Source organism: Ictidomys tridecemlineatus, chromosome 6 (genome assembly GCF_052094955.1).
Source record: "Ictidomys tridecemlineatus isolate mIctTri1 chromosome 6, mIctTri1.hap1, whole genome shotgun sequence".
NCBI lineage: Eukaryota > Metazoa > Chordata > Mammalia > Rodentia > Sciuridae > Ictidomys > Ictidomys tridecemlineatus.
The window spans coordinates 65,453,624-65,480,717 of NC_135482.1; the positions used below are offsets into that span (position 1 = coordinate 65,453,624).

General features: G+C 37.9%; 1 long non-coding RNA gene across 1 annotated transcript; it reads right to left on the reverse strand.

The window, feature by feature from the left end:
• Positions 1-6,042: 6,042 nt before the first annotated feature.
• LOC110598117 (uncharacterized) lies at positions 6,043-27,055 on the reverse strand. Its single transcript, XR_013422929.1, has 3 exons — positions 26,783-27,055; positions 21,113-21,219; positions 6,043-7,057 (listed from the first exon to the last, which is right to left on the reverse strand). It is a non-coding gene; the product is annotated as an uncharacterized LOC110598117 (long non-coding RNA).
• Positions 27,056-27,094: the final 39 nt, after the last annotated feature.

Consider the following 27,094-nt stretch of genomic DNA (forward strand, 5'->3'; position numbering starts at 1 on the left):
TTCAGTAATTGCTGAATGGATTAACACAAGAGTAATAAATAGGTAATTCTTCTACCCTTAAAAAATTCATTGTCTAGTGAAAAAAGAGGAAATGTAGGTATTGATTCTTTTTTTTTTTTTGGTACCGAAGATTGAACCCAGGGGCGCTTAACAATCGAGACACATCCCCAGCTCTTTTTAAATATTTTATTGAGAGACAGGATCTTGCTGAGTTGCTTAGGGTCTTGCTAAATTCCTGAGGCTGCCTTAGCTTCTTGAGCCACTGGGATTATGGACATGTGCTATTGGGCCTGGCTTGATTCTTATTTATTGCCCATTAACACATTAAATCATCCCTTTCTAACCTGATGGTCACTTGGTGGAGAGTACCAAACAACCAAACACTGCATCATATGGGATAATTTCTTTAGTAGAAAATTATCCAAACAACATGATGAAAAATCTAGACTAGGGTGACATTTGTGATTCTCACTTTATGAAACTACTTTTTGGAACAGAGAAAATAGACACAGTGCTACATTTTGCTGCAAAAAAACCACATGTAGATCTGTTTGTCTGGGCTTTTGAGTTTATATATATTAATGTTCTCATGAAGCCATAATGGAGAAGTTTATTTATGCCAGCACAGATGAAGTTTATAGAGATAGTCTTAATAATTTTTAAAAATATTTATATTTATTTTTTAGTTGTAGGTGAACACACAATCTTTATTTTATTTTTATGTGGTGCTGAGGATCAAACCCAGTGCCTCACATGTGTTAGGCAAGCACACTATCACTAAGCCACAATTCCAGCCCTTGATAAGGAATTTGATGAATCATCACCCAAACACCTATAAATCATCATCCAAAGGAGCTCTGAGTGTTTCATAGGACATTACTGGGAATAATACAAGTAAATAGGAAAAGCTGTATTCGTGGATCAGGGCTTCAACCAAAAAATTTCCTTTATGCTACTGATGTAGCTCTCCCAAAAGCATTTCTTACTGTCCTTAAAAGGAGAAAACAAGTGAAATTTATAGCATCAGAACCAATTCTGAAATGTCAGTTGTCCAATTTGCCAAAGAACTAATACAACTGATAAGAGACCAGTTCATTGATTATGTTATGAGTTATTGAATGAAGTCAGAAAAAAATCATATATTTGAATGAAAACCTAAAATGTCTTAGAATAAAGGAATAAAAGAAAACAATTGAGTGGTGCAGAGAACATTTTCACAACTGGAAGAATACAGAAAAAGCATTAGAATCCTTTCCAATACAACTACCATTTAGATAATCAATGTAGTTTCCAAAGAAGAAAATTACCCTACCTATGAATCAAGTGACCAGGGCTGGGGTTGTACCTCAGTGATAGAGTGCTTGCCTACCACATGTAAGGCACTGGGTTTGATCCTCAGCACCACATAAAAATTTTAAAAAATATAAAGGTATTGTGTCTATCTACAACTAAAATATAAATATATTTTTTTATATTTTTAATATTTATTTTTTTTTAGTTTTCGGTGGACACAACATCTTTGTTTGTATATGGTGGTGAGGATCGAACCTGGGCCACACGCATGCCAGGTGAGCACGCTACCACTTGAGCCACATCCTCAGCCCTAAAATATAAATATTAAAAATAAAAAAATAAAATAAAATAAAGACATGTGTCTATCTACAACTTAAAAAAAAAAAAGGAAAGAAAAAAGAAAAAGAAATCAAGTAACCAAATGAAGAGCTGTATTTTCATTTGGAATTAGATTAACGACTTTATTATTAAATTAAAGTGCAAAGTACCATAAGCTTTGGAAGAATTTCAGTATTGGCACAGGATTTAAACGTCAAAATTCTTTCAGAAAATTTCTCTGGAAATTAGAAAATAGTATGCATAGACTCTCTTCAAGGGTGGGCCAGGAAAGAATCTCTTGGTTCTAAGATCAAAGACAGATAGTGGTGCTGGATGGACGGATGGTCCCAGTTTCCCAGCCTCTCCCAGTGCCTAGAAAACTGCTCAAGTTTTCCTTTTTGGGCAAAATTGGATGAATATTATGCTCTATTTCAGCTCTTTTTAATTTCGATTTTTTTTTTAAGTTGGACACAAATCTTTATTTATTTATTTTTATGTGGTGCTGAGGATCGAACCTGCTGCAGTCTGGCTAGGCCCAAAATCACGAGCCACTCAAGCAGGAACAAACTTTATTTTTTTTAAACTGCCGCCAATGCCTCGTTCACCCCGGGAAGAATCCCGGAACCCCAAAGGAAGTTCCTCCTCTGGAATTCCCTCCTACTGTACTTCCCCAACCAATGGGAACTCTCCAGGAGTCCCGTAGCAGGCCCAGGTGAACAGCAGGAGTCCAATATCCATATGAATGCAAATCTTAACATAATCATATCATCTCAATGGCTAGCTGGCGTCACCTTTCAACTAAAAATGCCATGCATCATATTACTTGGCTGTGGCTCTTAGCATTTCCCCCCTTCTGTTTAATTAAGCAACAAGCAATGTGGCTAGGGACCGTTCCTGTTAGGTTTGTCCAATTCAACATATGGTTCTTACCCATCATTGGAAAACTGACCTCTAGGCGTTAGCCTCCTGTCTTAGGTTGATACTACTGCAATTGGATCATACCCGTCACTGACTACGGGTCCAGCATATAGCCATACCTGTGGATAGGGCTATGCACCAGGGGGGTGCTGAGGTTCTTTGCCTCACCTCTGTTGGCCCCCAAATTTGGCCTTGGTGCCGGTGGGGGGCTGAGGTTCTTTGCCTCACCTCTGTTTGCCCCCAAAATTAGACCATCACTAGTAGAAGGGAGGAGGATACAGAAATGCCACAACACTAAGTCAATTGACGGCTCTTTAGGAAAAATTGCAACACTGGTGACACATCAGCAAAGCACTACCATAATTCGCTGCATCAACAGATACAGCACAATGCATACAAGTGATACATAGTCCAGGCAAGTTTTGTAAGCAGTTCAAAGCGGAGGAATCTATCAACATGTCCATTTCCTCCCAAAATAAATCGACTCAGTAATTAACCATTACTTGTTGAGTTATTATTCATTGATGCACCAGTTTATACAGTTTGTTGTGATAACTATCGAAGAAACTGTAGTTTGGTTTCATCTTGTCTTCACCGGCACTGGCATGAAGATAGGAATTCTGACAATGATGCTAAAAAAAAAAATTATGTAACATTCCAACAGGTACTAAGAAAACAATTTTTTGAACAATTTACATTATCCTGAACAGAATTATTAAACATAATGAAAAGGAAAGGTGAAAGTAAACAAACAGATCTGTTAACCTGCTTATTTGTACACATATTAAAACAATCCTCAACAGCTGTTTACTCAATTTAAATTAAACCATTAAAATCACGTGAATAATAAAAAAAATTCGGATCCATTTATTCATGAGTGTTCCTCATATATGATATATGGACATACGCACATACAGACATACAACACAAAACAGAAGTGTGCACATGTAATATACAACACATAAGACAATAGTAAAGGCCTTGTAGCTTTACCTAGGTGAAATCTCCATTGCAATGTTTAAAAACTCCATAGTCAAAAAATAAAACTGATCAGAAAAACATTAACCTAGGTCTGTATGAGCTCAAAAATAAAATAGAACTTTATGATGTGGGAAAAACCAATAATAAAATAGATATTGAAAAAAGCATCCTGGTTAATCACTGTCACAGATGTAAGAATAGCCAAGCTGGAGTTCTGGATATGTGCTAGGCGAGGGCTCTACCGCTGAGCCACAACCCCAGCCCCTAATTTTGATTTTTTTATTAATTTATTTTTGGTAAGCCATATCCCCAGCTTTTTTTTTTTTTTGAGATAGGGTCTCAGTAAGTTATTTAGGGCCTCCCTAAGTTGCTAAGGCCGGCTTTGAACTTGTAATCGTCCTGCCTCAGCCTCCTGAGCAGTTGGGATTACATGTGTGCTCTACCACCTACCATGCCTGTTTGTTTTATTTACTTTTATGTGGTGCTGGGGATGGAACCTAGTGCCTCACATGTAAAAGGCAAGCACTCGACTGCTGAGCAATAACCCTAGTCCCTATTCAGTTGTTTTTTTAAGGGTCTAAAGTTATGCTATAGTTGCTTCCACAGAACAAAATGGAATTATATCTAGCACTTTTTAATTTTTGATAATTTTTAAAAATTAAGTAAAATGTTTTTTTAAAACAGTACATAAATTTTCTCTATATATTTTTAGTACTGGGGATTGAACCACCAAGTTATATCCCCAGTCTTTTTATATTTTATTTTGAGACAGGGTCTTGCTAAATTGCTTAGGGCCTCACTAAATTTCTGAGGCTGGTGTTGAACTTGTGATCCTCCTGCCTCAGTGTCCTAGGTCAATGGGATTACATGTGTGTGCCACTGCACCTGCTAAGTTTTCATATTTTCAAAATCAGTTGTTGACCTTTATATGACCTTTGCCAGAGAAATTTTATCATGTATTTTTAGTTTTAAATGATTTTACTTTAAAATTGTCAGTATTTTAATGTAGAATTTGACATTTTAATGTGTGTAATATATTTTTTTTAGTTGTTGATGTACCTTTATTTTTTATGTAATCATTTGTATGCTGTGCTGAGAATTGAACCCAGTGCCTCATGCATGCTAGGCAAGCACTCTACCACTGAGCTGCAATCCCAGCCTTAATGTTTGTTTTTTATTTTTTTGTAGAAAAAAATTTTTAAATACTTGTTTGTTTATTCTTAGTCTTTGTCCTAGAGACTGTAAGATGATTTGGAAAAGTAACTGGATATTGGTTTCAGAAATAGAAAAAAGCTGGTCGACCCTCTGATTATTAAGAACATATATTTCAAAGCTGGCAGCCTTGGATCACAGGACACATGGGCTGGAGCAGTAAGCCTCAATGTGGAATGTATGGCCACTAGAACTCAAAGAGGGGGCTGGGGATATGGCTAAAGCAGTAGCACGCTTGTCTGGCATGCGTGCGGCCCGGGTTCTATCCTCAGCACCACATACAAACAAAGATGTTGTGTCCGCTGAAAACTAAAAAATAAATATTAAAAAATTCTCTTTCTCTCTCTCACTCTCTCTTAAAAAAAAAAAAAAAACTCAAAGAGGCCTACAAAGCACTGCTTCCTTCTTTGTGGAAGAGGATATAAGAAACAGCAATTCAACTTACTTTGGGGGGCATGTCCTTGCACACCCTGATCATTAGACTCCTAAAAACTTTATTGAAATGGCAAGTCCTTGAATCATCATTGGATTTGTCTTCTTCCTAACTTCAGTGATGAAAATGAATTATCAAGACCACCCATATACCTCCTTTTAATGCTGCCTGGTGAGTACAATGCCATCATTATGATAGATCCATGTGATGTTCTACAGGATGTTCAGAAGATCCAAATCTCCTAGGAAAACAAAGCCAGTTCATACATTCCTGAGGTGAAACTAAGTCCATCTGGCTTTTTTTGTTTGTTTGTTTTAAAAAAGAAGGAACGCTTTATTTGGGGCTCACAGTTTCAGTGGTCTCAATCCATGGTCAGTTAACTCTACTCCTCTGCATACAAGTAGAGGCAAAACATCCTGGCAGAAAGGAGTCATGAGGGAAAACTGCTCAGCTCATGATGGCCAGAAAGGGTTGCAGAGGTTTCAGTCTACAGACAGACAGCTTCATTCACCAGGGCTCCAGATGAGGCTGAATATCATGGTGAGAGAGTGTGGCAGAGGGAAGCAGCTCACAGGATGATCAGAAAGCACAGAACACATCTGGCTTCTTATCTTTCATGACCAAGTAGAAAAGTACACATTCACCAAATCAATGGTTGAATACCATGTTCCAGGAGCCTCCTAATATGCCTCGCTAAAAAGATGCCACATGGGCACAAGAGCTGCCATGAGAGTAGCTGCTTGATTCAGCTGGCAGTTGTCTGCAGTTGTTCTCCAGGGTTTACCCAGTTTTGACAGGGACTAGATTAGTGAATTTTAAATGGATATATGGTAGGTAAAAGCAAATGAAAGAGAATACAGAAAGTAAAAGAAATGGAGGCAGACCTCAACAGATCAGAAATGCTTTATTAAGCAGCAGAGGGGCACATTTTCAAGAGGGAAAATGGAAATGGGCTCTAATAAGGATCTGAGTTTTATAGGGTTTAGAGGGGCTGAGTCTTATTAGGAAATATGTTGGTTATAGCTGGAGGAAGATCTTGGGCAGTCAGGAAACAGTCGTAGATAAAGTCCATTACTCTCCCTTTCTCCTAGGGGTTTGTTATTTCCATATTCTTCAGTAGAGACCAACCTCTCCATCTTTGGAATCCTCAAGGGTGATCTCATCCTCACCATCTCCAACATGCAGTTTGATTTCCATTTACTGTCTTGGCTAGGGGAGTCGCCCAGTTGAGAAAGCTCTGTTAAACTAAGACACTGATTGGAAAAACCTAGGACATGTATATAGGAGTATGTGATGAATGTCTTTAAATATCTTAATGCTAATATTTTTAAACTATTAAGTCTTGAGTTTGGTCTCAGGCCTTCTATTTTATTTTTTTTAAATCTAACTCAGGTGATAAGGTGCTCAATTAGTTGTCACTTGTTTGTTATTATGCTCAACTTCTCCTTTCCCTTCTGTAGGTGCCATTACAATTTAGTAAAAAACAATCAATGCCATTGCCCTATAACTTGTTCCCTGAATTTTTCATACTCAAATTACTGCAACAGCCATGGCAGTATGGTCTTCCCCACAGGAACACTCTCCCTAGTCACTACACATAGTTTTAGCTATAGACCCCATTTTACATAGGGGTCTATTCATGCCCCACAACCTATTCAGAATGATCACCTATTCTAGTGATCAGCCAGGCAGAAAGTGATCCAGCTCCAAACTCATCTTACCACCTGCCCTGTTGGATCATTCTTGGAATCATCTATGTTGGATCCTCTGGGAAGCAGGACTCAGAGTTTGAGGTGCAATTAATTTCTTAAATGGGGAGTGGGAATGGTAATACCTGTGAAATACAAGGAAGGAATGTATATGGGCAGGAGAAATCTTGAGGTTGTGATGCAGATCTAACAGCTTTAAAAAAAAAAAAAGAGAGAGAGAGAGAGGAAGAAGGGCTGTTAAAGAAAGCTTCCAGCTATGATGCAGAGCCAACAGAATAGAATCTCAACTAACTCAATAGGGAGCTCCAGAACAACATCACCTGTTAGAGAATTTCCCCACTGGGTAGAGATGGCCAGGCTCTTGGATGTGCTCATTCAATTGGCTAGGTGAAACAAGAGCCAAAGACAATCTGAAGGCATTACCAGGTCAACTAACTGCCCTCTTGGCAGCAGAGCGGCAACCTCTTTCTGGAAGGGAAATCCAAGGGAGATCTTCATAATTGCCATTTGGGGGCCTTGGGGTTCATTTGCTCCCTATACATACTTTTAACCAAAAAAAAAATGATTTTTTGAATCAGTTGCCTATTTAATCTATTTTTCCCTTGACATTGACAACTAAGGGCGTATAACCACTGAGCTACATCCCCCCACCCTTTATTTTTCTTTCTTAATTCTCAGTCAGGGTCTCGCTAAATTGCCCTGGTTGACCTCAAACTTGTGATACCTTTGCCTAAGCTTTCCAAGTAGCTGCAATGCATGTGTTGCTGTGTCTGACTCATAGTGAGATATCTTAAAAGAAAAGTTAAAAAAAATGTACAGTTTTTAGTAAACATGGTTCTAGTAATTGTAGTGAGCTTATTTAGAAGCTGTTACATATTAGAATAAATCAAATAAGTAATTAATTAATGTTATTGGTATATAAGAACCTTGAACCAAGGCACGGTGGTGCACACCTGTAATCTCAGCAACCGGCAGGAGGAAAGAGGCTGAAGCAGAAGGCAAGTTCAAAGCCAGCCTCAGCAACTTAGGAGGCCCTAAGCAACTTAATGAGACCCTGTCTCAAAAAATAAGAGAAGGCTGGGGGTATGGCTCAGTGTTAAGCCATCTGAGTTCAATTCCAAAAAACAAACAAACAAACAAACAACAACGACAACAAAACACCCTTGAAAGTTACTATATTATAGATGGTCAAGAAAATAAAGAGTTGGGGTTATAGCTCAGTAGTAGAGTGCTTGCCTAGCATGCTTATGTACTGGGTTCAATCCCCAGTACTCCCCTCCAAAAGAAGAAAATAAATTTTAAGTAATGATATAAGGGGGAATGATTCAAATCAGAAGTTGGATATGGTGGCATAAACCTGTAATTCCAGCTACTCAGGAGGTCAAGGCAGAAGGATGACAAGTTTGAGGCCAGCCTGGGCAACTTAACAAGACCCTGTCTCAAAATAAAACGAAAAGGGATGGGGATGTAGCTCAGTGATAGTGTTTGCCTACCATATTGAGGCCCTCAGTTCAATTCCTAGCAGTGTGTGTATGGGATTCAAATCAGAATTCTGAAGATGAAAAAAAAATGTACTGAAAGGAATTACAAGTAGATTAGACCCTAAAGAAAAAAGATTAGTGCTGGGTACAGTGGCACACACCTGTAATCCCAGAAGGTTGAGGTAGGAGGATCTCAAGTTCAAACCCAGCCTCAACAACTTAATGAGGCCCATCTCTAAATAAAATATATAAAAAAGGGCTGGGGATGGGCTGCGGATGTGGCTCAGGCGGTAGCGCGCTCGCCTGGCATGCGTGCGGCCCGGGTTCTATCCTCAGCACCACATACAAACAGAGATGTTGTGTCCGCCGATGACTAAAGAATAAATGTTGAAAAAGGTTCTCTCTCTCTCTCCTCTCTCTTTAAAAAAAAAAAAAAAAAAAAAAAGGGGCTGAGGATATGGCTGGGGATTGTTAAGCATCCCTTAGTTCAATCCCTGGTTTAAAAAAAAAAAAAAAGTTTGCAAAACTTCAACAATGAGATTTTAAAGGTCATTTTATTTTTGTAATAGCAAACTACTTTCAACATAAAACAGTGCAAAAAATAATTTTAATGTATATTTTAAAATAAATTTTATCAGGGCTGAGATTGAGGCTCAGGGGAAGAGTGCTTGTGCTCAAATGCATGAGGCACTGGGTTCGATCCTCAGCACCACATTAAAAAATAAAACAAAGATATTGTGTCCACCTATAACTAAAAAAAATAAATAAATGTTCAAAAAATAAATTTTATTTGTATGTGAAGTACTTAAAATATATACTTAAATCTAAATATAAAATATGTAGATACATAAAATTATATCTATAAAGAAATATTGATTAGAAATTACATAATATTAGGGGGCTGGGGTTGTAGCTCACTGGAAGAGCACCAGTGAGGCACTGGGTTTGATCCTCAGCACCACATAATAATAAATTATGTCCATCTACAACCAAAAAAACATTTTTTAAAGAAATTACATAATATTAAAACATTTTTGTATAACATAATATATATATATAATGTATACATATATACGCGCGCGCACACACACACACACACACACACACTTGTTATTTTATTTTATTTATTTATTTTTTGCAGTTCTGGGGATTGAATCTAGGGGCACTCTTCATTTGAATTACATCCCCGTGCATTTCTGTTTTTGTTTTTTTGAGACAGTGTCTTGCTAAATTATTGAGGCTGTTTTATGGGGGGTTTGTTTGGGTACTTGTTGGGGCACTTGACCACTGAGTCACATCCCCAGCCCTATTTTGTATTTTATTTAGAGACAGGGTCTCACTGAGTTGCTTAGTGCCTTGCTTTTGCTGAGGCTGGCTTTGAACTCGTGATCCTTCTGCCTCAGCCTCCTCAGACACTGGGATTACAGGTATCACCACTACACCTGGCTTGAGATTGGTTTTGAATATACAATCCTTCTGCACCAGCCTCCCAAGTTGTTAGTATTATAAACATGCACCACTGCACTCAGATATATACATTAATTTTATTTGACTTGTCACTGAGGTAAAACACATATAACAATATTTACTATGTTAAACTTCTTTTGGTGGAGGGTACCAGGGATTGAACTCAGGGCACTGGCCCACATCCCCAGCCCTATTTTGTATTTGCTTAGTGCCTCACTTTTGCTGAGGCTGGCTTTTGAACTCAAGATCCTCCTGCCTCCGCCTCCAGAGCCGCTGGGATTACAGACATGTGCCACCGTGCCCAGTTTATGTTAACGATTTTTAAGTGTACAGTTCAGTTGAGTATACTCATATTGTTATGCAACCAATCTCCAGAACTATGAATTTTGCAAAAGTAAAACTTATACTCATTAAATAACTCTCCTTTTTTTCTTTTCTTTTGGCAGTACTGGGGACTGAACCCTATAGGGCTCTACCACTGAGTTATATCCCCAGAGACTTTTTTTTCCCCCAGTTGTAGTTTAATTGGAAACAATACATTTATCTATCTATTTATTTATTTTTATGTGGTGCTGACAATCGAATCCAGTGCTTTGTATGTGCTAGGTGAGTGCTCTACTACTGAGCCACAACCCTAGCCCCCTTTTTATTTTTTATTTTGAGACAGGGTCTCACTAAGTTACCAAAGCTGGCCTCAAACTTTTGATTCTCCTGTCTCAACCTCCCAAGTCACAGATTTACAGTCACTCATCATCATGACATTTCTGACTCCCTTGGCTCCTGGAAATCACTCTATGTGGTTTCCATGTCTATGAATTTGACTATTCTAAGTATCTCATATAATTAGAAAAAGATAGTACTTGACTTTTTCATGACTGGTTTATTTCACTTAGCACAATGTCCTTGAAGTCCTTGTAGCATGTGGCAAAATTTATTTTCTTTTTAAAGCTAAATAATATTCCATTGTATGTGTATACTACATTTTAGTCACTCACTCATCCATCTATTGATACTTTAATAACTTCCACTTTTAGCTACTGTTAATAACACTGCTATGAACATGGGTATGCAAATATTGCTTCCAGAGCTTGCTTTCAATTCTTTCAGGCATATATTTAGAAGTAGAATTGTTCATAGTTCTACTTTTAATTTATTTTATTTTATATTTATTTATTTGTTTGTTTTTGTAGTGCTGGGGTTAGAATACAGGGCCTCACAGCATGCTAGGCAAGTGCTCTCACTAAGCTGCATCTCCAGCCCTCTATTTTTATTTATTTATTTTTTGACCACTGAGCCACATCCCCAGCCCTTTTTTCCCTATTCTTAACTGAAATGTAGCTTTGGGCTTTTTTTTTTTTTTTTTTTTTGGGTGCTGGGGATTGAACCCAGAGCCTATGTGCATGCAAGGTAAGCACTCTACCAACTGAGCTATATCCTCAGCCCATCTTTGGCTTTGAGAATTATGTTCTATAAGTTTTTTCTCAGTATATAGAAAGTATATAGTATCTCAATGTAAGAACATTTATTTTATGTATTACAATTTTTACCAGCATGGATGTTGAATTTTATTGTGTCTTTTTAGCAATATTTGGAGATTAACATGATTTTTCTCCTTCAACATAAAAGATTTCCTAATCACTACATATTCATCATAAAAAAAACTTGGTCACAGTGGTTATTTTTCTAATGTGTTACCAAATTCTATTGGTAATGTGAAGTTTTACTCCCATCAGCAGAGTACAGAATTATAGAGCTTAGCTTTATAATATTCCTCAATATAGACTGTGGCATCACACTGCAACACCACATGGTGGCATTTTATATTATTCTTCAACATACACTGTGGAATGTACCCTTTTTTTTCCAGGAAAAAAAAAAAGTCATTTCAAGCCTGATCAGTGTCATTCTTGCAAATAGGCCTTTGGTCGTCTGACTTACAGAATTTAGAGTACCTGAAGCAGGGGTTCATTCTTTTTTTCCTTAATAATGATTTCTTTCTTTTTTATTTTATTTTTTAGTTGGACACAATACCTTTATTTTATTTATTTATTTATTTATATGTGGTGCTGAGGATTGAAACCAGGGTCTCACATGTGCTAGGTGAGCGCTCTACCTCTGAGCCCCAGCCCCAGCCCCAGCAGGATTTCATTCTTGATAGCTAGAAGTGGTGAGAGCAGATCTCCTTTACCATTAAGTATGATGTTAGCTCTTAGTTTTTCACAGATGCTTTTCATCAGATTGAGGAAGTTCCCTTCTATTTCACGGTTATTTTGGTAAATGGATATTGGATTTTTCAAGTTCTTTTTCTGCATGCATCTAATAAGATGATCACATATGTCTTCTCCTTTTGTCTCTTAACATGGTGAATCAGATGCACTGTGGTTTGTTTGGCTTCCCCACCACCACCCTGGGATTTAATCCAGGGGCACTTAACCACTGAACCATATTCCCAGCCCTTTTTAGTTTTTATTTTGAGACAAGCTCTTGCTAAGTTACTTAGGGCCTTGCTAAGTTGTTGAGGTTGGCTTTGAACTTGCATTGCCTCTGCCTCAAGTTGCTGGGATTACAGGCATGCACCACCATGTGTGGTGCATTGTGTTTTGAATATGAAACCAAACTTGCATTCCGGGGTGAACTACACTTAGCTTATATTTTAAAACAACCCTAAGCTCAGAAAAGTATGTCACAGATGGTTCTCATGGGTTGATAAACTCAATTATATGAACGTATCCATAAAGAGAGTTCTGTGTGAATATGGGGCTGGGGATGTAGTTCAGAGGTAGAGAGCTTGGCTAGCATGCACAAGTCCTGGGTTCAATTGGCAGTTGCATGAAAAAAAAAAAAAGAAAAGAAAAGAAAGATGAAGAAAGTAAAAGAAAAATCTGAGAACTGGGCATGATAGCACACAGGAGACTGAGGAGGCAAGAGGATTGCAAATTCAAGGCCAGCCTCAGAGGTTTAATAAAAAATAAAAAAAATAAAAATAAAAATGGTCAGGCATGTAACTCAGCAGTAGAGCATTGGCTTGGCATGTGTAGCACTGGGAATTGAACCCAGAGCCACAAAAAAGAAAAAAAAATCTGTATGAGTACAGTCTTGATAAATTTTCTCCAAAGAAAGCTACTAACTATCCCTTTCATCCTTGTAGGTACATGCTACTTCTTCTGTGGAGAGTTAAAATCATTTCCCCTCTCCTTAAATCTGAACTAGCCTCATGACTGCTTTAACTAACAGAATGTGGCAGAAGTAAAGCCGTGCCAGATCCAGGTTAAGTCTTTAAGAAGCCTGGCAGCTTTGTTTTCATTCTTTTAAAAACAAGTCACCATGTAAAGAAGCTCAGTGGCAGAGTACCCCAGAATGGGTTCAATCCCCAGTACTCGGCGGGGGGGGGGGGGGGGGGGGGCGGGAGAAAGAGGAAAAACAAGAAAAAGAAAAAAAATGATGTAAGCCCTTTTTAAGTTCCTATTTCCACATGTGCCATAGTGCCTAGCTCACCTGGCACAAGAGAGGCCCTGGGTTCGATTCTCAGCACCACATAAAAATAAAATAAAGATATTGTGTCCAACTACAACTAAAAAATGAATATTAAAAACAGAAAAAAACTAACATATATACACCTACCTCACATCATATACAAAATGTAACTCAAACTGGATCAAAGATTTAAATGTAAGAGTTAAAACTATAAAACGTTAGAAGAAAACACAAGTTTCAGGAATCAGAAGGATCACAAGTTTGAGAACAACCTGAGTAACTTATGAGAACCCATCTCAAAATAAAAAATAAAAAGGACTGGGGATGTACCTCAGCAATAGTGTCCCTGGGTTCAATCCCCCAGTACCAAAAAAAAAAAAAAAAAAAAAGTTAAACATAGGGCCTGGAAGTATAGCTCTGTGGTAGAGCATGTGGTAGAGCAAACATAACTTCTGGTTTTAACCCACAGTACTCTCAAAAAGTTAAGTTGGACCCTAGGTTCAAACCCCCCACCTCAAAAACAAAGTTAAGCTGGATAAGATGTAGTGCACTATGACTCCAGCCTCTCTGGAAGCTGAGGTTTGGAAGGAGCACTTTAACCCAGGAGTTCAAGACCAGCCTGGGCAACATAGCAAAACTCAGTCTAAAATAAATAAATAAAGTAAACTTTTAAAAAAGGAAGAAAGAAAAATAAACATAAAAGTCATCTACAAGATCCTGAGTTTGGGCTGGGATTGTGACTCAGTGGTACAGCACTTGCTAGGCATGTGTGAGGCACTGGATTCAATTCTCAGCACCACATATAAATGAATAAATAAATAAAAGGTCCATTGACAATTGAAAAAAAAATTTAAAAAAATAAAAGACCCTGAGTTTGGTCCCTGGCACCTCAAACAAAAGAAAACAGAATTAACATATGACCCCAAAATTCTACACTTGGATGTACAGTCAATAGGAATAAAAACATAACCACACCTTGCATAAAATGTTCTTAATAGCATTATTCATAATAGCCAAAATGTGAAAATAGCTCAAATGTCCATCAAATTGATGAATGGATAAAGAAAATGTGGTAGATCTATAAAATGACATCTTATTGGCAATAAAAAGAAATGAAACACTTATATACACTACAAAATGAATGAACCTTGAAACATCATGTTAAGTGAAAGAAATGTGTCATAATAAGCCACAACTCATATAATTGCATTTATATGAAATGTCCAGAATAGACAAATCCAAAGTAGATTAATAGTTTCTAGGGACTGGGGGTGGGTATAAAAGAGGATTAACTGTTAATGGGCCTGAGTTTCTTTGGGGGTACATAGTTTGGGGATGTGGCTCAGTGGTTGAGTGCCCCTGAGTTCAATCCCAGGTAACATATAACCACACCTTGCATAAAATGTTCTTAACAGCATTATTCATAATAGACAAATTATGAATAATGCATGTGGAGTAAATGCATGTGGAGTAAATAAATTGTAAATACATTAAAATAAAATTTTTTAAATCACTACAGGATTGAGGGTGTAGTTTAGAGACAGACAACATGTGCTTAACCTGTGTGAAGCTCTGGGTTACATTCCCAGTACCACTTAAATAAATAAGTAAATAAAATTATCACAAATCCTACCACTCAATACTGAGATTCCCATTTTCCTTTCATGGAGGAACCATTAGTGTATATGGTATTTCCATTTGAAACTAGTTTACAAATTATTTGTTTTCTCCATTTCCAAAATATTTTTTGAATCTTTTTTTCTAAAGCAGGTTGTGCATATAAATTCAGATCATGGCTGGTTTCTACTTAAAATCTCCTCCTTAATCCTCTTTTAGTTATTAATGGTACTTTGTGTTCATTTCTTTCAAAGTGCCTTGTTACCAGTTCAATTTAACCTGAAGAAAATTTAGCCTTCTGTTCTTATTTTCTGTGTAGAAGATTTAGGTGCTCAGTTGTCTATAAGTATACAGTCCAATACAGTAGCTACTATATACATGTGGCTACTTAAATTTAATTAAAACTTAATATTCAACTCCTCAGTCACACTAACCATATTTTAAGTGGACAGCATTGTCCAAATATAAGTAGTATTTTCTTTTTTTCTTTCTTTTGTTGTGGGGGTATAGGGTAGGGGGTATGGGAATTGAACCCAGGGCCTCACACTAGGCAAGTGTCTATCACTGAGAAATATCCCTAGCCCCTCATTTTTTTTTTTTTTTTTTTAATTTTGAGACAGGTCTCCTTAAATTGCCCAGGCTGGCCCTCAACTTTCAATCCTCCTGCTTTAGCCTCTCAGGTAAGTAGTATTTTTAAAAGCTTTGATGTGTGTGATACTAGGGATCAAACTCAAGGCTTTATACATGCTAGGCAAAGGCTCTACAACTGAGCCACACATCCAACCCCCTATACAAAGCATTTTCTTTCTTTATTTATTTTCAATTTTTTTTGGAGACAGGGTCTCACTATGTTACTCAGGGCCTCACTAACTTGCTGAGGCTGTCTCGAACTTGCAATCCTTATGCCTCAGACTCCCTAGTCACTGGGATTACACATGCGCCATTGTGCTTGACTTCCAAAGCATTTTCTTGCTTTTGCTGAGGATGGCTTCTGGCTTCAAACTCTTGATCCTCATGTCTCAGCCTCCCAAACTGCTGGAATAACAGGTATGCACCACTGCACCTGGTGCAATCAAATATTTTTGATCTGAGTATTTTGATATACGAGTATGTTCACTTTGGGTTAATTTATGAAGCTGAATATGTAAGATATCCTTTTCTGTATGTGGGTTATTATGTCATATTGCAATAAAAAATTTACAAAAATTTTTATGAATATCAAATATTATTATTTGTTGGTAACAGGGATTGAATTCAGGGGTGCTTAATCACTGAGTCACATCCTTAGCCCTTTTTTTAAGTTTATTTATTTATTTATTGGGTAACAGGGATTGAACTCAGGGGCACTCAACCACTGAGCCACATCCCCAGCCCTATTTTGTGTTTTATTTAGAGACAGGGTCTCACTAAGTTGCTTAGCACCTCGCCATTGCTGAGGAACTCATAATCCTCCTGTCTCAGCCTTCCAAGCTGCTGGGATTACAGGCATGTGCCACTGCAACCAGCCTCAGTCCTTTCTTTTTTTATTTTGAGACAGGGTCTCACTAAATTGCTTGGAGCCTCACTAAATTGCTGAGACTGGCCTCAAACTTGTGATCCTTCAGTCTCAGCCTCTGGAGTCACTGAGATTAGAGGCACACACCACCACATTTGGTATACCTATTTATTTCTAAACAATAATACCTATGCTGCTATTTCTTGATTTATGAATTTTATTTTACTTATTTGTTAGTACCTGGCATTGAGTCCAGGGGTGCTTTACCACTGAACTACCTCTCCAGTCCTTTTCCTTTTTGTTTTTTATTTTGAGACAGGGTCTTGCTAAGTTGCATAGTGCCTTGCTAAATTTCTGAGATTGGCCTGGAACTTGCAATCCTCCAGCCTCAGCCTCCCAGCGTCCCTGGGATTACAAGAGTGAGCCACCGTGCTCAGCTAATCAATTTTAGACATCATCTGTTTACTTTCCAATATGTTAGTTAAAAATTTAGTTATTTTATATTTTTCATACTTTACTTCCCGGTCATCTCTCCAATATCATTTTAATTTAAATAAGCCCAGAGACTCAGGAAGCTCCCAAGATTAAGGCCAGCCTCAGCAACTTAATGAGACTCTGTCTCAAAAATAAAAATTAAAAAGGGCTGAGGATGACCCAGTACTGTAATCCTAATGGTTTGAGAGACTGAGGCAGGAGGATCACAAGTTCAAGGCTAGCGTCAGCAATTTAATGAGGACTTAAACAACTTATCAAGACTCTTTCCCAAAATAAAAAATACTGGCAATATGTATCAATGATCAAGCATCCCTAGGTTCAATCTCTGGTACCAAAATAATAATAATTAATAATAATAAAAAATATCTCCCATATAAAACAAAGCAGCTGGGGTGGTAGCTCAGTGGTAGAGTGCTTGCCTAGCATGTGTGAGGCACTGGATTCCATCCTTAACATCACATAAAAATAAATAAATGAAATAAAAGTATCGTGTCCATCTACAACTAAAAAAGTTTTTTTTTTTAATTCTCCCTTTATTGAACATCCTTATCCAGTTATCCCAGTTATTACACTTTCTAATCCCTTAAAGCAAAATTTCAGGAGATTCCCCCAATCCAATACTGGGGATTTAACCCAGGAACACTCACTAAACAACATCCCCAGTTCCCTCTTTTTTTTTTTTAAGAGAAAAAAGGATAAATTAGACTTTACTAAAATTAAAAACTTCTGCTCTTTAAGACTCTTTAAGCACAATAAAAAGTTGAACCACATATTGGGAGAAAATATTTGCAAAGCCTATATTTGATGAAGAATGTATCCTGAATATATAAAACTCAATAATAAGAAAACAAACAATGGGGCTGGGGATATAGCTCAGTTGGCAGAGTGCTTGCCTTGCATGTACAAGGCCCTGGGTTCAATCCCCACCACCACCAAAAGAGAAAAAGAAAACAAATAACATGATATATTTTTAAATGGGCAAAATAATTGAATAATAAGTTAATGAAAGAAAGTATATGGATGCCAAATAAGCATATGAATAGATGTTTACCATCATTATAAAAAAGGGAATTAAAATCACCAGATACCGCTACATACCTATTTGAATAGCTAAAATTAAATTTAAAAGACTGACCATAAAAATGTTGACGAGGATAAATAAGAACTGAAATTTTCATACACTGGTGATGGGAACAGAAAATGATCCAACCACTTTCAAAAACCCTTTGAAAATTGATTAGAAAGTTAAACATATTCTACCCATATGATCCAGCCATTCTCCTCCTCCATATTTACTCAGTAGATAAGGATGTCTCTTCCACACAAAGATTTGTCCTGGTATGTTTCATCAGAGCTTTATTTGTAATAGCCAAACACTGGAAATTTTGGGGGGTCATTCTGCATCAAGCATGGTGGATAGTACTTGGGAGGGACCCTCTCAATGAATACTAGTGTCTTTCTCCTCTACTAAGCTGCTTATTCCCATCCCCCAAGTATCCCCCCCCTTTTTTTTGGTGGTGCTGAGGATTGAACTCAGGGCCTTGTGCATGCAAGGCAAGCACTCTACCAACTGAGCTTTATCCCCAGCACCCACCACCCCAGCCCTTTAAAAAAAATTTTTTTTTTTTTTTTTTTTTTTTGAGATAGGGTCTCCTTAAGTTGCCCAGGCTGGTCTGGAACTCACAATCTTTCTGCCTCAGCCTTCCAGTAGGTGGGATTACAAGTATGTGCTACTGGGGCTGGGGATGTGGCTCAAGTGGTAGCGCGCTCGCCTGGCATGCGTGCGGCCCGGGTTCGGTCCTCAGCACCACATACAAACAAAGATGTTGTGTCTGCTGAAAACTAAAAAAATAAATATTAAAAATTCTCTCTCTCACTCTCTTTAAAAAAAAAAAAAACAAGTATGTGTTACTGCACCCTGCTCAAGAAGTTCCCCTTGCATTCTATATTCTGTATTGAACCCACCCCAAGCAGGCTTTCCTTTTTTGTTGTTTTTTGTTTTTGTTTTGTTTTTGGTAACAGGGATTGAACCCAGGGGCACTTAAACATGGAGCCATATCTCCAGCCCTTTTTATTTTTTATTTTGAGACAGGTTCTTGCTAAGCTGCTTAGGGCCTAGGCAAGTTGCTGAAGCTAGCTTTGAACTTTTGATCCTCCTCTCTGCCTCAGCCTCCTAAATTTCAGGGATTACATATGCCCCTGCTCCTACCTAATCAGTCAGGCCTTCCTTTATCCCTACTGTTCCATTGCAGGTAATTGTGCCAGCAGCTTGCGAAGCTCAGGCAGGAGGATTGCAGGTTTGAAGCCTGCCTCAGCAACTTAATGAGGCTGTAACCAACCTAATGAGATCCTGTCTCAAAATAAAAATAAAAAATTATAAAAGGGCTGGAGGTGGGGCTTAGTGGTTAAGCACTCTTTGGCTCAATCCCTGGTACCAAAAAAACAAAATAAATAAATAAATAAATAAAAATAAAATAGACTGAGGATGTAGTATATCCCTAGGTTCAATCCCTAGTACTTGATGAATAGGGGACTCTACCACATAAAACAGTTTGAGGAAGAAAAATCACATTTGAACCAATAGATGTAGAAAAGCATATGATAAATATAAAACTCTTTCATGATAAAAACCTATCCTTAAATGAGGATAGGGAACTTCCTCCATCTGATTAAAAAAAAAAATCTATAAAGACTCTACAGCTAACACCATACTTATTGGTGATAAACCAGCTTTCCTGATAAGATCAGGAATAGGTATGGATGTCCCCTCTCACCATTCCTTTTTTTTTTTTTTTTTTTTAAGTACTGGGATTGAACCCAGGAGCACTTAACCACTGAACTACATCCCCAGGCATTTTTATTTTGAGACAAGGTCTCACTAAGTTGCTAGGGTCTTGCTAAATTGCTGAACCCTGAATCTCTGGGATTACAGATGTGAACAACCATGCCCAGCTCACGCTCCTTTTTAGTTATAGGTGGACACAATATTTTATGTAGTACTGAGGATCGAACCTAGTGCCTCATGGATGCTAGCAAGCTCTCTACCCCTGAGCCACAACCCTCATATTCCTTTTTAACACAGTATGCTAGAAGTCCTGGATAATTCAGTCAGAAAAGAAACTAATTGAGAAGAAGAAAAGTTTGTTAGCAGATGACATGATAACTCTGTGAAGCCACAGCAACTCTCATTCATTGCTGGTGGTAATATAAAATGGTAGTCACTTTGGAAGACAATTTGACAGTAGTATTTTATAAAACTAAACATACGTTACAATTCAGCAATCATTCACCTTGGTATTTACATAAAGGAGTTGAAAACTAACATTCATACAGACTCTAAATGCAGATGTTTATAGAAGCTTTATTCATAATTGCTACTACTTGGTAGCTACCAAATAACCCTCCAAGATGTAGGTGAATAGATAAGCAAACTATGGTATATTCAGACAATGAAATATTATTTAGAGCTAATCAGAAATGAGATATCAAACCAGGCAAAAGATAGAATTGAAACTTAAATTTATATAATTATTTTTTTCTTTTCTTTTTTGTGGTGCTGGGGATTGAACTCAGGGCCTTGTGAATGTGAGGCAAGCACTCTACCAACTGAGCTACATCCTCAGCCCTTAAATGTATACTGAATGAAAGAAACCAGGGGCTGGGGCTGGAACTCAGCAGTAGCACACATGCCTGGCATGTGTGAGGCACTGGGTTCAATTCTCAGCACCACATATAAATAAATAAAAATAAATAAAGGTCTACCAACAACTGAAAAAAAAAAAAAAGAACCAATCTGAAAGGTCTATAAGATTTCAACTATACAACATTCCGGAAAACTCAAAACTATGGAGACAATTTTTTTTTTTTTTTTTAAATCAGTGGTCGCCAGGGGTTTGGTAAAAGAGATGGATGGTTAGGAAGAAGACAAGATTTGGAGGCAGTGAAAGTACCCTGTGTTATACACATGTCATTACACATTTGTCAAAATCAATACAATGGCTGGGCATGGTGGTATATGACTATAATCCCAGAGAAGTGGAAGGCTAAGGAAGAAGAATCACAAGTTCAAGGCCATCCTGGGAACCTAGTGAGATCCTATCTTAAAATAAATTTTAAAAGGACTAGAGATGTAACTCAGTGGTAAAGTGCTCATGGGTTCAATCCCCAGTACCATATACACTAAATAAACAAACAAACAAACAAATAAAATAAAACATACTGGGCTGGGGATGTGGCTCAAGCCGTAGCGCGCTTGCCTGGCGTGTGTGGGGCCCAGGTTCGATCCTCAGCACCACATACCAACAAAGATGTTGTGTCCGCCGAGAACTAAAAAATAATAAATATTAAAAATTCTCTCTCTCTCCTCTCTCACTTTCTCTTTAAAAAAAAAATAAATAAATAAAACATACTAAGAAAATTATAATGTAAGCTATGGTCTTTGGGTGATAACACTGTGATAATGTAGGTTCATCAGTTGTAATACCATTCTTGGTGAGGGAATAATGATAATGAGGAAGGCAACACATATGTGAGGATAGGGGATATACGCGAAATCTTTGTACCGTCCTTTTAATGTTGCTGTGAAACTAAAACTGCTCTTAAAAAATATCCATTTTTAAAAAAACAGGTCTGGGAATGTAACTCAGTAGTACAATAAAGCAAACTAACTATAACCATGCATCAGGCCCTGGGTTTGATCTCCAGCACTGAAAAAACAAAACAAAACAAACAACAACAACCCAAACATATACACTCAATCTCAGAGCTCCTTTGCTCTGCTTTGAATTTGATTATTCTGTGGATGCCCAGGTTCTTTACTTCAAGATATTCTACTGAGGTCACCACTTTCCCAGCTTTATACATTCCCCATGAGTGTTCTTATCCATTCCCATGGTTTAATAACCATCCTCATCTATCCCTCTCTCCTCTCTCTGTATCTGCATATATGTCTGCTTAACAGACATCTCCAGGCATATGTACCATAGACACTTAAACTCAAAATGTTCAAAAGCTGAATGCTATCTGGGCATGGTGGGGCATGCCTGTAATCTCAACAATTTGGAAGGCCAAGGCAGGAGGATCACAAATTCAAGGCCAGCCTCAGCAATTTAACAAGGCCCTAAGTAACTTAGTGAGATTCCATCTCAAAAAAAAAAAAAGGACTGGGGATATGTGGCTCAATGATAAAGCACCCCTGGGTTCAATCTCTAGTACCAAAAAAAAAAAAAAAAAAAGCTGAACTGCTAGCTTATTCTGTCCCTTTTTCACTTCTCACCTACTTCTTCCTTTAACATTCTAATATCAATGAAAAACACATTAACCTTCACCCAGTTATTTAAACAAAAAACCTGCAAACTAACTAGAAAGTCCTTGCTTAGTATCTGGATGGTCATCTTAAGTGACAACCGCCATTTTAAGGAAAAAGTTTTGCTTTCCCAACCAAGGGCATTTTTGAGAAAGACTCACCACTCTCTCACACCAACCCAACCCCTAACCACCTGCATTAGGACTCTTGTGGCTCTGATTCCTGAGCCTTCCCTTTAATAGTCCCGGAACCCAAACCTGCTTTGCCTCTCTCTCCTATAGAGATATGGCCTTTATTTGTCAGCTCTGACAAAAAATTCTCATGTGTATCTCTGCCTGGTCTTCATCTTTCATTTCTTGATTAGAATTGAATCCAGTCCTATCTGCAATCAAATCTCGTTCCTCCCTTTCCCTTCACTAACCTTCATTCCTTACTTTATATCACATCTCATGACCAAGTTCAACATTAAACAAATTTCATATTAAGCAACTACTATGTGCCAAATATTGTCCCAGGCACAGGGGATGAAGCCTACTCAAATAGCTTAAATATAAAAACCAACACTGGGGCTGGGATTGTGGCTCAATGGTAGAGCGCTCGCCTAGCACGTGCGAGGCCCTGGGTTCAATACTAAGTACCACATAAAAATAAATAAATAAAGGTATTGTGTCCAACTACAATTTAAAAAATAAATTAAAAAAAAAAAGAACAAACACTTATTGTTTCCTAAATAAATCTGAAGATGGGTGGTTTTAAGATTGGGTCAACAACTTCACAATGTTAGACCACTGAGTTGGGTTGGCATCTCAATGATTATCTGTGCATTAGTCCCTTTTTGGTACCAGGAATTGAACCCAGGGCCACGGAGCCATCTCCCCAGCCCTTCTTTATATTTTATTTAGAGACAGAGTCTCGCTGACTTGCTTAGGACCTCACTAAATTGCTGAGGCTGGCTTTGAATTCCTGATTCTCCTGCCTCAGCCTCCCAAATTGCTGGGATTACATGAGTGCACAATGATGCCCAGCAACCAGCCCATTTTTTATACTTTATTTTGAGACAAGGTATTGCTAAATTGCTCCTAAGCACTAAATTGCTGAAGCTGGCAATCTTGCTGCTTCAGCCTCCCAAGCCACTGGGGTTACAAGCATATACCACTATGCTCAACTACATTAGTCTTGGATCTATGCATTAGTCTTAGATCTAGGCATCATATCTTCACAGGACATTTTCTTTTTCTTTTTTTTGCTCCTGGGGATTGAACCCAAGGGCACTTAATGGCTGAAGTACATCCCCAGTCTTTTATTTTTTTATTCTGAGGCAGGGTCTCATTATGTTGCCAAAGCGGGCCTCCAACTTTAGCACACAAGTCACTGGGATTACAGGCATGTACCACTAGCCTAGCAACACACTAGTTTCTTTCTTTCTTTCTTTCTTTTTTTAAAGGGGGGGGGAGAGAGAGAGAGAGAGAGAGAGAGAGAGAGAGAGAGAGAATTTTTAATATTTATTTTTTAGTTCTCGGTGGACACAACATCTTTGTTGGTATGTGGTGCTGAGGATCGAACCCGGGCCGCACGCATGCCAGGCGAGCGCCCAGGCGAGCGCGCTACCGCTTGAGCCACATCCCCAGCCCCAACACAGGACATTTTCAAAGGCAAAAAGAAAGCAAGGAAGAAGAGTGAAACAAAAGGGTAATTAAAAAAAAAAAAAAAAACCCAACAAGGGAGCAATCTCTTTTCATCAGATAGAAAAACCATTCCCACAACTCTCCAGCTGACTTCCTTTTATGTTCCATTGGTCAAAACTAGGTCCAATTGTATAGGAGACTGAGAAAGCAAGTATCTGGAAAAGGGAAACAAGTTTCTTCTCTGGGACTAAAAACATGAATACCCTTTTTTAAAAATGGGGTTCTCTTCAATCCCTAGCACCACAAAAAATGGAGGGGGTTCTCTTACCAAGGAAGAAAGCAAAAAGGTGGGTTTTGTAAGGGTAACTGCTATGATTTGGATCATAAATGTTGCCCAAAGGAACATACATTGAAAGCTTAGGTCACCAGTTGCACTGTAGAGAGAAGTTTAGGTCAGTGGGGACATGTCCTTGAAGGATATTTTAGGACCCTGACCCCTTTTCTTCCTCTCTCTCTTTCTGGCTGTCATGAGCAGCAGCTTCTGCCAAGCAGTCCCACCATGATGTACTGCCTTGCCAGAGGCCCCAAAGCAACAATAATATGGACTGAAACCTCCAAAACTGTGCCTAAATAAACTTTTCTAAGTTGATTACCTCAGGTATTGTATTACAATAACAAAAAGCTGACTCACAAAACAACGAGGATCCAGTTACTAAAAAGAAAGATAGTGGTTACATAAAGGGAAAAACTTTAAACAAGTAAATAAATGTACAAATAAAGTATTTTCAGATGTTCTGATAACTGTGAAATAACAGGGTGACTGATAACAAGCAGCAGATATATTCTGATGATGAAGTGAACAAAACTGACTAATAGAATTGAATATATGATAAAAAATGGTTTAAGTTAGTAATTCTCATTCATAAATGAAGTTCAAGAAAGTCAATTAAGGGTCTAAAGACAAACCATTTATAACAAAATTAGAACTGAATCCAGTCCTATCTGCAATCAAAGCCAATTTTATTTCCCCTATATCATTTATCTATGGAAAAAGTAGAATATGAAATGGCATATATAAATTTAAAACACTGGGATAAATAAAAATAAAGACTAAGTATTTGTAGTTGATGCTTTGATAAGTTGTTACTTGTTATTTTTGTTTTTTTTTTCCTTGAAAAACTGGTATAGTGAAGAAAATACTTTGTAAATTTCTGTTTCAAAACCAAAATATGGTACTATTAAAAATAGTTACTCATTGCTTAGAACAGTAGCCAATGGTCATGATATTATGTAGCAAACATGGGAGCAGCTCAAATTGTAACAAAGGATTTCCCATTGCAGCAAAATCTCAAAGCAGATATTTACAGGCTCTGAAAGAGTCCAAGGAAAGAAAGACTTATATAATCAATTAAAATGCTTCACCTTTGGGTAGTACTTGTTTATGTTACAAAGATAACCATGTTATATTTGTTAAATACAGATAAAATGTATATACACATATATAATATAAACAAATCCATCCATGAAGGTTTTAGTATGGGTGAAAAAGGAATATCTGTCCTTTCAGGTACTAGAGGAAACAAAATAAATTATCACTATTCAATATTTTTCTAGCATAAAGATACCATACTAGATTATATTTTTAAAGGTCTCTTAATTCCATTATTCTGTGAAACCTGAAGTATCATTAGAGACCTTAAAAAAAAAAAAAAAAAAAAAAACACTCAGGAACTTACTCATTCACAACAGAGGAATATAAAGATAACAAGACTAGCAAAGCTAATGATTTTAGGAAGGCATCTGGGGAGACATATAGGCCCCTGGGAGCAAATCTCTGCAGTGAAAGCTCTGATTTTCTGCAGAGCCAAGAGGGAGGTGTCTGCTTTCAAATGGCTTTCATCCAGAGCGCAGAGCAAAATGGAGTTCAACAGGGTGGTTCCCTAAAATTCATTTTTCTAGTTAACACAAGCTAAGTATTTTCAGACTCCTTTTTAAGAGTAATTAAGAGGAAAAAAGAATAAGCAAAAACAATAAATCTGTCCCTTCAAACCAATCTGGGAAATTCAAGCAAATTTGGATTTTGAATCAAAACCCTGTTAATAGGACTTCAAAAAATATTTGTCAAAAAAAAAATAAGAATATCCTCTTTTTCATGCTAGGTTGAAATGGAGATATATATCCTTACAAAATGCACTCACATATTGACAGTGTATATTAGCTACTTGTTTGAAACAATGGGTGAAGGTTTTACCAAATCTGAATTAGGTGATAACTGAATATGAACTACAAATTTTTTACTGACTTATGCTTACCTTTTTTGTTATTCTTAGACTAACTTGGGGAGGACATTTTGAATAACAGCAATAGGTTTCAATTTTAAAGCCATCCTTTAACTCTAACCACACCATGAATTTCCAAGGCTGAGTAATGCAGATTATGGTCCTGGAATATATCCCCCCCCACTCCCACCCCGCCTCCGGGAGCAGGGGAGAGAACTAGCCTATTCACTATAATCTGGGCCTCCTTGTAGTAAACTATAACCCATTTTATGCATCGTGACATAATGCCAAGCAATCTTCTTTAGAAAATTCTAAATAGCACAAGGAATCCCTTTATATCCTTGCGTGAAACAATTTCACTCTTCATAAATTTCCCCTCTTTGAATCAGCTACCATTTAAAATATTTTTAAATCTTTTTTAAAAGCCCCTAGAGCGGTTGCATAAAGTTGGTGGCTTGCATCTAAAGGTGTGGCCTACACTGCCATGTTAAGAGCCTCAATCTTCCACGCTCAGGTTCTATTCTTTGAATAACTGAAATATTTGTTTCGAGCATTTGGTATCTTAGTTTCGAGAACAAGCCATTAAAATAAATCATCCAGGTTTTCTAAAGCTTGAATCCTCCACATTATCAGGTAAGTACAGACGGAAGTAAAGGAAGTAAGAAAAAGGCAAAACTCACTGACAAACTGGAAACATGAAAATAATCAGCTGAGCTATCCGGACCAGAAATTTCTGCATTTTAGGGTATTTCATCTTTAAAACTGACTGGACCTCTCAGGACTCCCATCCCCCAGGTGGGTTTCTCGCGGTCTCTGCACCCGCCCTGCCCAGCCAGGAAGCGGCGCACTGCAGTCTGCAGCATTGGCACGCGGGTCCGCAGCGTGGCGGTAGAGGCCCCCGCGAGGGGAGGGGGCTGCGAGCGCCGAGCCCGCCTCTGCGGTGGCCAGGCCCGGCGCCGAGTGGACGCCTGTGTAGGGGGAGGGGCTGCGGC